The sequence below is a fragment of the Saccostrea echinata genome, unplaced genomic scaffold (assembly GCF_033153115.1).
Source record: "Saccostrea echinata isolate AGI-Se365-2 ecotype Australia unplaced genomic scaffold, CSIRO_AGI_Sech_v1 ptg000043l, whole genome shotgun sequence".
Taxonomy (NCBI): Eukaryota; Metazoa; Mollusca; class Bivalvia; order Ostreida; family Ostreidae; genus Saccostrea; species Saccostrea echinata.
Window position 1 is genome coordinate 870,989 of NW_026889792.1, and position 17,313 is coordinate 888,301.

Sequence of the window (17,313 nt, forward strand, 5' to 3'; positions counted from 1 at the left end):
GTGGAGCTGTCATTCTAGCACGTTACTGTACAATTGTGCTCCCTACAGCTACATATAAAGTCTACACATAAACAATTTAGTTTGACAATAAAATGAGGATTAATATATTACCACTTATCCGAGCCTGGTCTCGGATAAGTGAGTTTATTTCAGTAACCCTAGTAATAATTATCTATTCCGGATAAGTTATGTACATTCGGATAAATATAAATTTTCACCCTTAGTCACAAGCTATCATTCCGGATAATTTAGGTCCATTTGTATATAGTCTAATAAGTTCTTTTCTACCTCCTTTCTCGAAAAATCGATTAAACGGTAAGGTCATGGAAAATTTTTGGGAGTTAAATTGTGGCAATGTTTTAAATTTTTTAAATCAAATAAGTTTGATTTTTAGTATATCTATTGAGGTTTGTAGTGTCAAAGCAAATTAGACGTATCGATGGCGAAGTTTGACTTTGGATTTGGCCTGATTGGACTTTTTCGTAAACTGAATTGATTTAACGCGATATTGTAATTTGTGAGTTACAGGTAACAGGAACATATTAAGATTAGTTTGGGGGATCAAAGTATTGTTTAACTTGAGTAATTATTTTTAGGAGTGAAATGTTAAACTTCGAGTCCATCATAGCTATAACGGGGGGGGGGGGGATAATTTCATAAAACACGGAATATTCTAAGAAGCCGGGCTTACTAGACGGATTTTAGTTTGTTTTCTACATAGATGTATCGTGCTCGAAGGAGGTATATTGATTCGCATTTTACAAAATGTAATCGTCGTTAAATCGGAGAAAGCATTCACGAGAATTGGTACACTTTCACTTTCTGAAGTATAATCAAAGTACTGTATGTACTGAGAGGAGGTTTATTAAATTGTGGAAGTGTTATGCTCTATTTGCAGACTTGTATCGTTTCATTTGTTTGTTGGTCTTTTGAAAAGGTTTGGAAGTACTGTTTGTTATCTTTTCCTATTTTTTATTTATTTATTTTTCTTGTTCATGTTATCCTGGCATTTACATAGAACATGTTACCAAGAAAACAAAGGTCTAAGGTTTTATAGGTGTTATTGTATGGATTTTCCTATTACATAATGGGATGGGAGTTAATTTGTATATTATGTTACCCAACATATGGGAGCTCATGTGGTCCACATGGTCAATTACTGCATAAAAATCCAACTAATAAAAGCAAAATCACAGTTTATTGAAATAGGATGAAAACATTTATTATTAATTTTGCAAGTATTTGTCTCACAGTGAGCAGTCAAACCGCAGCAAAGCTGTGGAAATGTATTCTTCCTATGCTTTAGAATAGATGGGCATTTGCAGGGTTCAGGCACAAGCAAGGAGCAAATTATATTGGTACAAAAGGCAGTAAGTACAATAAAAAACCTTAAGTAATTGATAGTGATTACTGATATATGTTACCATGATTAATTATTTTCAAGTACATTACCAAAAACAGGTCAACATTTTTAATTTTATTTTTTTAAGACAGCTTTATCAGTGAGTCAACAGCTGCAATAGGCACAAGATTCCTTTCCATCTTTCCCAGCAATCCATTAGGACAATAATTAAAGATTTGCAAAAAAGAAATAAGTAGGAAATGTTGCAGTTGTGCGAAGACTAGATATAAAAGTGGAATTGGCAAATGATATATATCCTAACCCAGCTTCAATTAATTGCAGCCATTAGATTACATTCTGAGGGAAAGTATAATTTGGTTAAGCGAGTCTTTGTGTGTGTGTGGGGGGGGGGGGGGGGGGGGGCATATTTCAAATAAACTGGTAATTTTTTAAACAGATGGTCAAAATCAAATTGGTTCCTCATGTCCTTCGGATGGATTGAGTTCTGATATTTAGTTAAGCTATTAGAGCACTGTGATAGGCAGATTAACAAAGCGATTGGTCAGGAGTCTCACTAGGATAAGCAGCACCCAGTACTTGCTCCGTATGTTGCTTATCAGACTATATTTGAATGGATAGTCTGCTAATGTGTGTGACGAGATAGGGAAACAAAGCTTGTCAAATAATCAGTTAAATATAAATTATATATGAATCAACGATTATTTAAAGAATTAATAGGTTGATATGAAATTGCAATATTGAATTTACTAGTACATAAGAAAAGTCAAACCCAAGGAGTTAATAATGTGTTGTCAAAACAATATTGATTCATTTATTTAAGGTACACTACGACATTCAATTTTAAGCAAATCTGGTAAGGTATATCCAAGACATGTCCAGAAGTGTGCCTTATCAAGTATACCAATTTTTTCCATCGCACATACCCATGGACAAAGAGTTGCAACATACTCAAGATTTTGTTTTCTCGGATATTTATTTTGCTTATTTATTTAATTTCGCACCTATGTCAGTGTCTAAGGGGGATTTAAGCCTTGAGACTAATTTTATCATTCTGTTTAATTATTACCAAATACATGTATAATTATGTATAATACACAGTGGTCCACGATTATACCTAAATTTCCCAGAGGTAAAACTACTCCCTTATAGACATTTTTTGAATACTCAGAAAACTTAGTATCGCAATATAACTTACTGCGGATGTTTTGTGATAAAGTCAAGAAAGTTATAAATCTTCCTTCATTTTCGGGGCATAACATATTGTTTACATATATTGTTTACGCTAGTGACAATTGAATGATGCGAACAATAAGTATGTCGTATGTACAATGTAATGCCGATGGTTGCACTTCAGAAAGCAAGTCAAAGTATTCGGAATTTTTAGACTTTCAAAATAACGTTTCTCAGAAAGAAAATGATTAAACTTATTATTAGAATAGTCTACTTAGCGGGAAATATCCACAAAAATTTAACACAAGAGAGCTAGCATTTTAATTTCATCAGCGTGGTGCAACGAACATTTAGCAAGGCATTTCACCAGGGCTTCTTTCTTATATATGTCCCTTAAAAATCTGCAGTGATCGATCTCATAGTGAAGTCAATAGCTATAGCACATTGTCCTCAGCTATTAATCAACGTTTCCTACCAACAACGCAAAAGAGTTTCATTACGTTAAGTAATAGCGATATAAAGTATTCTTTCTCTTGTTTGAAATAGGTTAAAATACCCTTATGGCATTAGGTTATATAAAATTAAAATTAGTCATACTTTAGAACACTTAATAGGTGATGTTTAAATTAGTAAGCCTTGGCAGTTATTGGTAATTAAAACGGTTTAAAAATTCGAATGTACTAGCAAGTACTTCCATGACCAGTCATAAAAGGCGTTTATCCGTTTTTCAGGGAAACTGCGAGCAGGTTTAGTCAGTATTGAATACGGTATATCATGCCGGTATGTTTTATTATTTGTAGAATACAAAATTTAAATATCATTCACTACAATTAGGGAGCAACCGCTAAAGCACATTTGCCATCAAGATGCAACAGGGTTATTTTAGCTTAATTTGAAACGCTGGCTATAAAATGCACAGGTTTATGCATTCATTAAGTAGTTGTTACAAGGCTCACATATTTTTACTTTCTTTCATTGCAATGATTTAATTTTACTATGGATTGTAGTCGTTTGATAAATTGTGAAGAGGGAATTTGATTTATGCAGCCGTGGAAATGAGAAAGGGGGGGGGGGGTAAGGACACAAATATAGTTTTAAAAGTATTCTAAGTTGAGAGGTGACGTAAATATCTCGTTTTTGTTCAATTTGGGTCTGATACACTCCAAACATTTTAGTACAACTATAACCAATACTTGCAAAGATAGTTTAAATTTTTATAAAAGCCATAAAAATGCGTAACAGGAGTAACAGCCTAGTAGGTAAGTAATACGATAAAATAAACCAACGGGACGGGGAATACAGTGCAGGTAAGGATTCACAATTTTAGATTAAACGGGGAGTTGTTTTATACTCACAAGTCCATAATTGCATTTCAACACATTTCTTAAAACTATTATAACGGAATAGGTGAATGACCGTTGACGATTTAAATTCATATTTTGTTTTAATGCATCGAGTAGTAATTGACTAGTAAGTCACTTGTTTTAAAAGTTGTATTGGTGAATGAGCAGGCCCTGGTCGACGGTGACCATTTGCGTTGAGGTACTGCCGCCGTCACCATGGTTCTTGGCACCCCCATTGGTGGCGGTTGCAGTTCCATGTTTACTCGTGGTAGACACGAGTATTAATGGCCCTTGCAAGTGGCGTATTCCGTCGCACCTCAACGCAACTGGAGGAGTGCAACACATATTCTTACGCTCATTCCATTGTTTATCCTATTGCACATGTAAATTGAAATTCAGGATTTGAATTTGTGCATTGGCTTGTAATTGACAAGCAGTTGACTTGATTGATATTGAATTGATTGATTGATTGATTGATTGATTGATTGATTATTGATTGATTGAACTTGATTGATTTATGATTTATTGATTGAACTTGATTGATAATTGAATTGGTGACGTTCATGCACTTGTGACCTACCCAGTGCATGATCCGCCCGATTTGGGTCGTCACATTTGTTGTATTGATTGTTGATTGTGGGGCAGCCCTGTGGTAGCCCCAGCAAATTGATCACCGCGGCCAGAAGCGCCAAATTAAACAAGCAAAATAATATCTGTTGTTTGTTTGATTAATAGGGAATCTGCAATAATTCAGAATACGTCTCCTTTTTGTTCCGATTGCGCTTGTTTCGTATTTATTTTTATTTTTACAAACTACGATAACAGCTTGATCCACGCCTCAAGTACAAAGAAACTCTGTATCAAACTAAGAAATGACGTCATCTCAGTAAGTACAGCGAGATCAAGCTGGCTTTCATTCTACATTTTCTACTGAAAATATGTAAATCTATAAAATTCATATTTATTTTGGATTTATTTATTTCAAGTCTCTTTGGCCCCCTGTTGATGTATATTTTTCACTTTTCATATACCAGAATATATGATTTTTTAACTTTTAATGCTGCTGGGGTTTTTTTTTATTAAAAAAAAAAGTAAGAATGGTCCCCTTGCATACTTGAGCATCGACTGCGTTGGGTAACATGAAAACCATATACAGGTGATAGCAGAATATTACTACACAAATAAGATAAGATGACGTTGGAAAAGTTGAAGTCATCTCGTTTGCCATACAATTTAGTTGTAAGTTGGCCCTTATCGTCTATAATTTGCATAACATCCAAATAAGAAACAGATGTGGACTTTGCGATTTTTTTAAAAAAAAATTTTTGAGTTCACATTAGGACATTTTTTTTGTTAGGAAAGGTCCTTAACTATGACTGTGGCAAGGTGGTAATGTTGACGGTATCGGGGAGCAGGGGGAGAAAAGCAGCGATCAAAAAGTTTATTTAATCGAATAAAAAAGTAGAGGAAGGGTTCAAAACATAATCTTACCCTGCCCCTTTCCAGAGTGCTACTCTTCTCATTGTACATAAAAATTTCACCCCTACTAATGTGTTCGGAACATTTTATTTTTCGGTGTTCAGCAAATTATAAAATCCGAGGAGTTCCCAGTAGCTCTCATAGTAGCTCTGGCGAGATCTAGCGAAACTACAACGAGATAAGGTAAATTATTCACGGAAATGCGGCTAGGAAGTGGCTAGCATGTGGAGACATGGTAAACAGAAAAGTTTTCCGGCAATTCATTTTTCACCACTGAATAATATAGAAATGTACTTCAATCTCTCTTGAATTCATTCAAACGTCAATAAGTATTCTTCATAACATTATTTTCTGCACTTATGTATCAAAATTTCTTTTTGGACAAACATGCTTGCATGAGAACTGGGACTATATCTTTTGGCGTTAGATTAGCAAATGAGGTACCAGTATAGCTTTAAATGAATGAGTTGAATTACATTGTGGGTTACTACGGATACTACAGGAATTTTACTCTTTAAAAAAAAACAAAAGCAAAAAACAAACAAAAACAAGGCGATCGGAAAGGCACATAGAACATTTTTTTCCATGCATTTGCATGCATTTCTATACTTTCCATTTTTATTCCATTATTTCCATGCTCACAATTACAAACAATTTATTTGTAACATTTTAAATAAACGTGGAATTCTAGGTTTCTCAAAGTCATACTGTAAGGCTATTTTCGTCTGCATTCCTTTATAGTACTATTGGTGAATACAATTGTCAGGTAGGTTCCCTGAGCAAAAAGTACCTGTCAGATGATCACCGGTATTGTAATATGAAAAAAAAAAACTTTTTTTGTCCATTTAACTGTTTAAATGCCTAAGGGATGCTGATCGTTTTCCTTAACCTTGAAGAGCTAGTGTTCTGAACGTGACACAGACTACATTTTTATATGCATTTTCTAGCTAGTTAATAACGTAGCAACAAATTACTAATGTTCATGGCATCTTTCAAGGTTTCTAGCTCTTTGTATTTTTTGATATAGACAGTTTTTTTTCTTTTTGCTATCCATTTAATATCGATCGCAGATTGAGTTGAACCACGTGTTCGAAGTAAAATATTAATATATAGGTGTCAAGTTAAAGTTGCTATTCATTCAATGATTGGTGAATTGTTGGTGGTAAGATCCTCTCAGTGAGCATTAATATCAATAGCCGTATAAGGTAAACAAAGTTTCGTCATATACATTTTTTTTCTACCAGCATATTAGGCGATTTTGGAAAAAATAACAGTATTTAGCTCCAATTTTCGCCGTAAATTATCACAAAAGCGAGGATCAATTAAGTAGATTGTGATTTTTTTTTAAATCTCACCCATTTCTGTTTAAGATCTTGAAAATTTTTCAGAAAGGTCTGGAAACACATTTTTATTGAACATGTTTTTAAAAGAAACAGATTATAGTGATTTCCTGTTTACTGCCAAATTTATTTATAAAACCGGTTCTACCCTATAACCTTTGAATGCGTCAACCTATACCACGTGCTATGAATTTGAATCACAATAACATTAATAGGGGTGAATTTTAAATGTTTTTTTTTTATAAACACATGAACGTTAGCAACAAGCAACGATCGTTTCTGATTTAAATACTTGAATGTTCAACAATGTAACAAAGAATAAACCTAGGCGCGTTTTGTAAAGATTTTTTAATGCATACACACTAATGTATGCGTTTCAAAATTAAAATTAAAGATTATTACTTTGTTCCGTTATGACAGCCCCCCCCCCCCCAAAAAAAAAAATGGAAGTAATAGTACATACTCGTAATAAATCAAAAACAAACATAAACTGTTTTTAGGGCGAGATTCATATCTGATAAAAAAATGAATTCAAATACGTGTAACGAGGGGAGAGGATAAAGATCCCCGAAATTTTTTGTATCATCATATTGTACATGCATTCTGAAGTTGCAATAGAATAGACAATTGGATAAAAAGTTTCAGAGTTTTTCATTAGTAAAACTTTTGTAAAAAGAAAACATCACTACATCCTAAAAGACTTTCTAAAATACATATTCAAAAGAAATTATAGTTTTTTATGCTTCAAAATGGTATAAGGGATATAAATGATTAGATCTAAACCTTGATTGATTTTCTTCTTCCTTTGTTATTTTACATTATTTTTTCAATTCTGGTTTGAAAAGTTTTTATATTGAAAAAATATGAATCAATAAAATTCCCCCCAAATCACTTTTTTGTCAAATGAAGTCAATTCTTAAAATCTAAGCCAAAAAATAATTTTGATATATAAGTTTTCTTACAAAAATACTAGATTCTGAAGTGACCCTATATTACATTATTGTGTTGCACTCCTAACATCTGAGATTTATTTGATTTAACATTGTTTTAAAAATTATAACATTCAATAACCCATTCGTAGTTTGTAAGTCAGTTATGATATCATTTAGACAATTTTTGTATATATTTTCAAGATTTCAAAACATGATTATTTGCAATGTATAATATATATGTACATTGTATATCAAAATATGTGTTAAGAGATGAAAACTATTCTCTGAAATGACTGTTAAATGTCTGTAATTTGTTAATAGACATTATTTTAAAATTCAAATAATATCAAACATTTTTTTAGTCAAGATCGATGAAGATTATTGATAATTATAAAAACAGTTTTGTTGCACTCCTGACTGCAGTAAAATTAAAAATTAAAACCATAAAGCACAAAAATTCATGAAGAGTTAGCAACATGAAGTGGTAACGAAATTGCAAAATATTTAAAGTCCAATACTTCATAATTAAAACACATGAAGGTATTTAAACTTGGCTTTATATCTTGAATTATTCGCTGTTTATGTCAAAACACTACCTAAAATACTTGTATATATTTAGAAGATAAAATATATTTTATAGTATATTTTCCTTCACAGGACAAACATTGTAAGCAATTGAGGTCAACCAGAAACATTCTACTCATCAATTTTTTTTCTTTATATTTATTCATATTTTTAGCATCATTTTTCATTAATTTTTGTGAACTGAGATATCAATGAGATATTTGGCAGGTATTTAAACACTATTTAAAGACACATGCCGAGACCTAGAAATTTATTGCCATTGCCTGTATTTTCAATGCAGGTTGATAAATATTTACTTATTGTACACAAATGTTAACATGAATCAACAAAAGACATGACATTTATTTACAGTGTAATATAATGGTACGTAATTATTAAATTTCAATCAAAATTCATCTCATTAAGTGTTGTTGAAAGGGAGCTCAAACTGAAAAATATGTGAATTAAGTTTAATGTTAGAAATTAAACTTTTGATATCGTCATATATTTTGAATCAAATAAAAGTATCAATAATTTCTTGCTGATTATGATACAAAACTACGCCAGAAGAACTCATTTTTAGGGCTAGAAAGTTTTTGTTCAGTTTTATATTCATGTATTTTAAATAAAATTAATTAAAAGTTACAAACCTTTTTTTTTAATTTTCGTTTAAAACTAAACGAAAATCGGTGAGGCATTCAATTGTTTGAATATATTTCATTGTCACATTGCACATATGAGCCGCTGACCTTGATTGGTATGCTTTATGTAAGATAAGAATAGAGCTTTTGTTGCTTCCAAATGCTTTATTTATTTGGAATCTCTGACAGGTATGAATGTCACAAACTATGGACCTGATTTACATAATAAGAGTCTTTCAAAACCGATCACAAACTGATGTTTCAAATTGAAGGCCTGAAATATCTCCCCCATGGTGTTTAAATTATCATTTTTTCTTTAACAAATCACTTGATTACGATGTTGAAAAGACTGTAATATATTATTGCCGGAAAATCCAGCTGCGTTTATGCTTCGAATTCTATGAAGTAATGGACGAAGCTTCCATTGTGGCAATGAGGCAACTGCCTCACTAGAATTTTCAGCACCACCACTTCCCAGAATCAATAATACATTGCAGAAAATATTTAATTTGTTTTTAAAACTAATGGTACGAAAAGAAAACAGACAACAGACAGTCTCTGTTCACAATATACTTTCCAGATTTGCTGGATCCAAACGACGCCGAATTCAATTAAAGTTTTAAATAAACAAAATGAATTGAATTGAATATGAATTTATCGTGATTTAAAACGATTTTCTTATATATTGCATAATAGTTAATGGCAGTTGTTCAAAAGAACATAATTTGTTGTTTTCCTATCAAGGACAACTTTTGGGTTTTGAATATCTAATCCAAATAAGAGTGTTAACTTCTAAAGGCATCATAGTGTCCCTTATTCGGAAGTATGATTTCCTATATAGGAACAATGCGAAAATTAAATCTATTGGTATTAGTTCTTAATAAGGAGCATGGTTAATTGTAAATGTACTCGTTACACGATGCAGCGCAATGGTTGAAATGAATGAATATTTAGAACATCGAAATGGATAACTTTAGAAAAACCATTTGTTAACTCTTCCAGAAAATATTGGTCGCAAGCATCGCCATATATGAACGATGTACCTCTACACCTAGCTACAGCATCTTTGCGAGATTTATCTGCAAGATTTTCAGTTAATTTGGTGCACGCCTACTCCAGTAATTCTAAGCATTGTCCAAAAATATGTCACAAAAATTAAAGTTATTCTTCATATCCTGTATTCTTTACTTGTAGCAACTTTCAATCATGCTTTCTCTTGCATCATCTAAACCTATTTGAATTTTTAAAACCTAACTATAGCTATTTTAGAACATAATTTAATTGAATAAAAAATGAAAAAAGTAGAAGAGGTGCAATGTCAAGTTTTATATGAAAACCAAACACTATTGAGCCTTGAATATTAATGGAAGAGAAGTAAAAAATATCCTTATCCAAATCGACATTTACTTTACATGGAACAAACATGTCTAAACAAATTTTTACCTTCCTTCCGCTGAAAAATGCCCGACAGGGGATTATAATAATTACTAGTGGTTAGAAAAGGTAAACTTTTATACCATTGAGAAAATAATGAGACCTGTATACCGCTACACATTTTAAGACCTTCACGCATATTTGCAGAAAGTCTGCTTAGGGTAAATGTAGAATTCAGGAGGACATCAATTTCAAAATGTTTCTCAGACTGACGAACAGCGGGGTGAAAAAAGGTAGCAACAATATATCACAGAACGCAGGATATGTAGACACAAAAAACTCAAGCTTAATAAAGTAATAATAAAATAGTGACTACGAGGTACAGTCTGTGGTGAATGCTTTAGGTATCTCTCAAATCTTTACATTATCGGGACTCTCTATTGTGGGTGTCTGTAGAGATCACCGAGTCCGTCTCTATAGAGTCAAGCTATTGGCTGTCTTTTAACACATTTTGTTTATACAAGGACTTGAGTATCCTTTAACCTCATACTTGATATTTTTTACATGGAAGGAGGATTTGTTGATAAACCTTCTATTTGTTTTGATGTACTCTTGCTGATGATTGACGTCCAAATTCGATACAGTTGCTTTGATTACTGTGCATTTCTATGTTAAAGTGTCTAGATATTATTAAAAGATTTTATAGGCGGACTAAAACTTATAGATATTAATGTAATCTGCACATGGTTAACATCAAAGCATGGAAAAAAAGCTTTTGACAATTGGCATGATATCTCTAAGATAATTTTGGGATGATTCCAACCTATTATCTTACCATTAAATGCCTACAGAAATAATAGGAAAAGGAGACATTGATTGATATTGTGGTCTACTAAGGCTCAAGGCTAAAGAGTCAAAACTACATATTAAGGTGAGGCAGTTTTCTTTTTTATATCTGCTGAGAAGATTTCGATTATTATCAGTAAATGCACAATGGTTGGAGGAAGAATATGTACACATGTAGATTGTAAAGTCATTCTGTCAATGCTCAAGGTCTGAATTAAATATTTGCTGTTTAAATAATAAAGCGTCCAGGCTTTATGTTCCTTGCGCAACAGACACCTCTAGATTTTGAAGCCTGTTCAAAGATCATCCCACTTATTGATGCATTCATATGCACACAATCAAAAAGTTATGCATGAATTAGTCATAAATTCTTTTAGCAAAGATCATTACATACAACGAAATATGGAGATAATCAAGCTTAAAGTCCATTAAAGGAAGGGAAATACTGAACAGCTGTATCGAAAATTTAAAATGAAAACTTGACAAACCAAAATAGATAGCTCGATAGCAATCGTTCACCTTAGTTACCGAGGTAACTACCGAGATAACAAACGGGGTTGCCTAGTTTCGGTTTTAGGTGTGAAATCCTGTCTTGAAATTTTCTGAACTTACAATCTGAAAATGTATATATAGATCATCAATTTTGCAATATCATCACTGTTAATGAAACTAAAGTGTTCCAAGGAACACATGCATCGCCTGCTTTATAGCGATATTAAAAAACAACAAATCGAAGGATAGCCTGTTACTTTTTTGCTACAAACATTATTTTGATACATAAAAGCACAGATAAAAAAAAATCCACGAATATTAAACATGATAGAATAGCGCTTATCTAATAAAAAATCTAAAATTAGAATAGAAATATGATCCCCCAATCTTCAAAGCTAGGCTTAATAGTGAAATTGAAATTACATATCAGAAATATTTGTATTTCATTATGCAAAAATTATGAATATGTGTTTAATCTAACTATCCTTTACTAAAATACTAATCCCGATGTATTTCAAGGTATTCAAATTTTAGTTTTGTGGTTACTGTATAGCATACAGTTTCATGAGCACAAAAATATCAGATATAATTGCTAATATCTACGTATGAACGATTTCTAAAACGAGGTAAGTTACTGGCAAACAAGTTGATGAAAAAAGAATATCAGCAGTCTCGTTTAAAGTCATCATTTCGTAAGTTCTATGGTCGATACAATGACCTTGTCAGCAAATACAATATATCATTAAGTCAAATGCTAACTGACTTTTTTCATACTAACTGTTAGGCCATTATTTATACACTGAATTGTCGACGGATTTTGTCGTTATTTCCCGATCATGACAAGGAGCACACGGCGGGTGTGACCGGTCGGCAGGAGATGCTCACTCCTGCATGGCATCAGATCCCACCTCTGATGTCTTAGAGGTCCGTGTTACCTCTGCTCTTATTTTGTATTGTTAAATGGAATTTTGAGCTCAAATACTGTTCTTATCTCCGCATATTTTATCAAAACCTGCCTCACAAATTCAGAAGAAATACAGGTTGAATCAACAACCGTCTGGAGTATTTTTTCAAAGAAGATCAAAGGTTAAGGTCAAGAGGATTGTAACGCTGGTAATTTTCATGATGTTTTATGTCAAACAATGCATATGCTAAATAGCATTAACGTACATTTTAAATGTCAAGATTATGCTGTATATAGGAACAATGAACTTTTTTGAAAGTAGGTTAAAAGTCACATTAAAAGGTCATGAGGTCGGTAACCATGGTATTTTACAAAAACCAAAGTGCCAAGCAATAGATGTGCAAAATACATTTCAAATCCATACCTTTTTACAGTTCTTAAAATATAGAGTGTGACAGCCGGACAGACGGACGGGCAGAGAGACGCCGGGTAAAGATCTCTAAGTGTCGCGTTGCTCTGCAAGCGACACAAAAAGATGGACATAAAGAACAGTGATCGCTCTCAAAAATCCTTTAAACAATACAAATTGTGAACAGGAAAAACACCCTGACCCCTGGAAACACCAAAGAGGGGACCAGGTGCCGAGGACTAAGCATTCCCTATCGACCGGTCACATCCGCCGGGAGTCCTCTGCATTGATCAGGTGAAAGGATTAATCCATACTCAAAAATGGCCTAACAATTGCTATGAAACATAGATATGTTTGCTAACGAGGTCATTATAAAGAATATAGAATTAGCTGTTTTAAACAAGATTGTTTTAAGCCCAATATCATCAACTTATTTGTAAGTAGCCTGCCTCGGTTTCAAAATTAACCCTTTTCTGAACATGCTTTTGCATATCGAATCAGTGGGAGAAATAAACACCATTTGCAAGTGATACTAGAATATTATCTATAAAACACTTACAAATCATGCAATGCGTAAAGTTCATTTAAACATGTATGCATTTCTTTCCACGCAGAAAACATTGATATTAAATTATATAAAAAAAACGAACATTTCGTAGTAATCACTAGATATTAAAGAGAAAACGCGTCATTTAGAAAGACACAATTTTATACAAATGTTTAAAGAAGTGACAATGGTTCTTCTTTTCTACAACAATAAACGAATCATCTCCCAAAAGAAAAGTATGAGCGTCAACAGTAAGTAATGACTTCGGGTTACACCCGTTGCCACTAAGTAATGATTTTTAATTACTTAGGAGAGGAGAGTTAAGATGCAATCCATTTTATACAAGATTCTAACAAACCACACATGTGTATTATATGGTGGAATTAATGCACAAAAAGTTAAACATGTAACTGCAAAAGATATCGCACCTAATAAACAAAACTCCTATAGGTTTATCTTACTCAAAATCCCATGTATAGGTAACCCATTCTTATTCTATATTCCATATAATATTTTCTTCGACTCAGTTTTTATTCAGATTTGTGAACCAATAATGGGACATGTTTTCTATAGGAGAAAGTATCCCAATTTGTTGGGAAAAGTCAATTTCACGAGGTGCTTTCAAGCACTCAACAAAATTCAACCAATTTGACAATTTCCATGTACATCGCTTGCAGAGGAAAGGAGTCCCCATCCCATGTTTTCTCTGGCTTGATGTTTTATTTTTTTATTTATAGTTTGTTATTTTTCTGTCTTTATAGGTTGGGAACTGATTTTCGTGAAAATGAGAGCGCTTTTGGTCAAAAGTCTACAGAATTTGTAAAATCTAAAAGAAAACTAATCCTTCATGCCAATTATTATTCCTTTATTCCATTTTTTTTCTTTGATTTTGTGATTTTGTATTGGGTCAGTTCTGGTATTGCATGAGGATCGATTTCCTTCAAGAGTAAAGTTCATTTGTGTTCTGGAAAGCAACAAAAATACGTTACATCGAATTCAGAAAGCGTGAATTTTCACGTTTTGTCTATTTAAGCATGGTGGACGTTCAGCATCTTAACATTCGTAAATCCGTACCCCGGTTTCGCTTTCCGTGTTCGCCTTGGGTCCGCTAAGGCTGACTTCGAGCGAACCCTTAGCGCACCCAAAGCGGACCCGTAGCGGACTAATGTACTGTTCACACGGAGAATTTAATTTGAATTAAACGTAAGTTACTGCGAATTAAATATGAACCTTGCTCACGGGAAATTTAATGCGAATTAGTTTAATTCGAATTTATTTACTGCGCATTAAATTACTTCGCATTATTTCGGTGTGAACGCTAAGCGAAGCTAATTCAAATTAAATTTTGACGCATGTGTTAAGGCAAAATAAAGTCTCATGCCACATGTCGGTGGTCAGATATAGATACTTAAGATGACGTGATTTGAAAATGACGTCATAGTACCTTACTGAATAGCTTTACTGTAGAAGTAAAATTTTAATTCGCATTAGTTTACTTCGCATTAGCTGTCGTGTGAAGGCAATTTGATTCACATAATTTTAATTCGCATTATGTTACTTTGCATTAATTTACTGCGGATTAAACTCTCCGTGTGAACAGGCCATTAGAGCGAACGACGATAGCGAACCCCGAATTCAGAAGCGAACCCAGAAAGCGCAGTCGGCGTTATATATAACAGAGCTGTCAATCAAGATAACAAGTTGACCAATAAGCGCATCAACCAATCAGTTTGCTTGTTTGCATACAATGTTAATCATAAGATCTCTATACGAACAAATGTACAGTTGTAAGTGTATAAGCATTGCATGTTTATATACAATTTATGTACATTTACTTTTATTCAAGAAATTGATATTTATAAATTATAATATTCTCCAGGTAACATTAATTGTTAATTTCATAATTCTTTCATAATTAAGCAGAGCGTAAATTTTCATATAACGTTGAAGTTTCTATTTTTTCTCCGCTTTGACATTTCTTTTTTCTAAATTGCCTTAATGAATCAATTAATCACTTTGGAAAAAATGTCAAAGCTTAGAAAAAAAAAACACTCTTTATCAGACGAAAAAAACCCAAAACTTTAAATTAGCATTTATTTATGTAACTCTCAAAATGACGCTTGAAATTGATGAAAACGTATATTAATGTGATCTGAAGTCTGAAATATAGATAAAAGCAAATGAACAAAAGAATGCATTTGTGGATGGAGGGTCTGTTTCATTTTAAAACATATGTTTGCAATTCGAATTTTAAACTTACGAAGATAAAATGTTGATAAATAACTGTTTGGCGGTCAAGACTAAGGAATATTATTAAGAGTATAATCGGGAATAATATTAAGAACAAAGCGTGTCTTGACCAAAGTCGATGCAAAAGAATTCAATGCGTATTCATATACAATTCATGCATTTCCCTTTCGGGGAAAAAATCACAGAACCTAACCAAAACAGAACTGTACAAACAACCATACCTTTTTGACACCAATTAGTCTGCCACTCAATTTTTTTTAATTCGATTAATAAATTGATTACAAAAATAGAGAAATTTGAAAAGATGTTATTATTATTTTTAATTTTTTAAATTTATTTTTGTTACTTATCTTAATGTAAATGCATGTGATTTTTTTTCTTTTCCTCCATCCATAAATTAATTCAATACGTACGTACACCACTACTCAACTTAAATATCTACTTTCCTGTAAATCACTGTCCTCGAATTTTTCCAACAACCGCTGTTAACGCAGTTGTAAAAATATATATGTTAACAAACACACAAACAAAAATTATTGATCTCTTTCCGAAATTATTCTCATTTGAGAAAATAATGCGTAGACCAATAAAGTGTGGTATTCTGGTGTTTTTAGGTCACCTGAGTCACTCAGGTGACCTATTGCTATCCGTTTTTGTCCGTCGTCGTGCGTCGTCCGTCGTCCATCGTGCGTCGTGCGTTAACATTTAAACATTTTCAACTTCTTCTCTGAAACCGCTCAACCAATTTGAACCAATTTCGGCATATAGCATCTGTGGGTAAAGGGGGACGAAAATTGTGAATTTCATGGTCCCTGTTCCCCTGGGGCCTGAGGGGTGGGGCTAAAACCACCAAAATTAATGCAATCTTTAAAAATCTTCTTCTATACTCCTGGACATCAAGCAGTCAAACTGTTGACATGATTGTAATAAGCATTGAGCCCTCTACCAAAATTGTGAAATTCATGGCCCCAGGGTCAGGGGTTCTGGTGCTAGGGCGGAGCTATATAGATCATATAGTGAAAGTGCCTTATTTCTTTGAAAATCTTCTTCTCTACTTCTGGGTATTATTGAAACAAATTGAATACATAGTTATGATAAGCAAGGGTGACTCTACCAAAATTGTGAAATTCATGGCCCCAGGGTCAGGGGTTCTGGTGCTAGGGCGGGGCTATACAGATCATATAGTGAAAGTGCATTAATTCTTTGAAAATCTTCTTCTCTACTTCTGGGTATTATTGAAACAAATTGAATACATAGTTATGATAAGCAAGGGTGACTCTACCAAAATTGTGAAATTCATGGCCCCAGGGTCAGGGGTTCTGGTGCTAGGACGGGGCAATACAGATCATATAGTGAAAGTGCATTATTTCTTTGAAAATCTTCTTTTCTACTCCTGCATGTTATTTAAACAAGTTAAATATATAGTTATGATAAGCAAGAGTGACTCTACCAAAATTGTGAAATTCATAGCCCCAGGGTCAGGGTTTCTGGTGGTAGGGCGGAGCTATATAGATCATATAGTGAAAGTGCATTATTTCTTTTAAAATCTTCTTCTCTACTCCTGGGTATTATTGAAACAAATTAAATACATAGTTATGATAAGCAAGGATGCCTCTTCCAAAATTGTGAATTTCATGGCCCTTGGATCAGAGGTTCTGG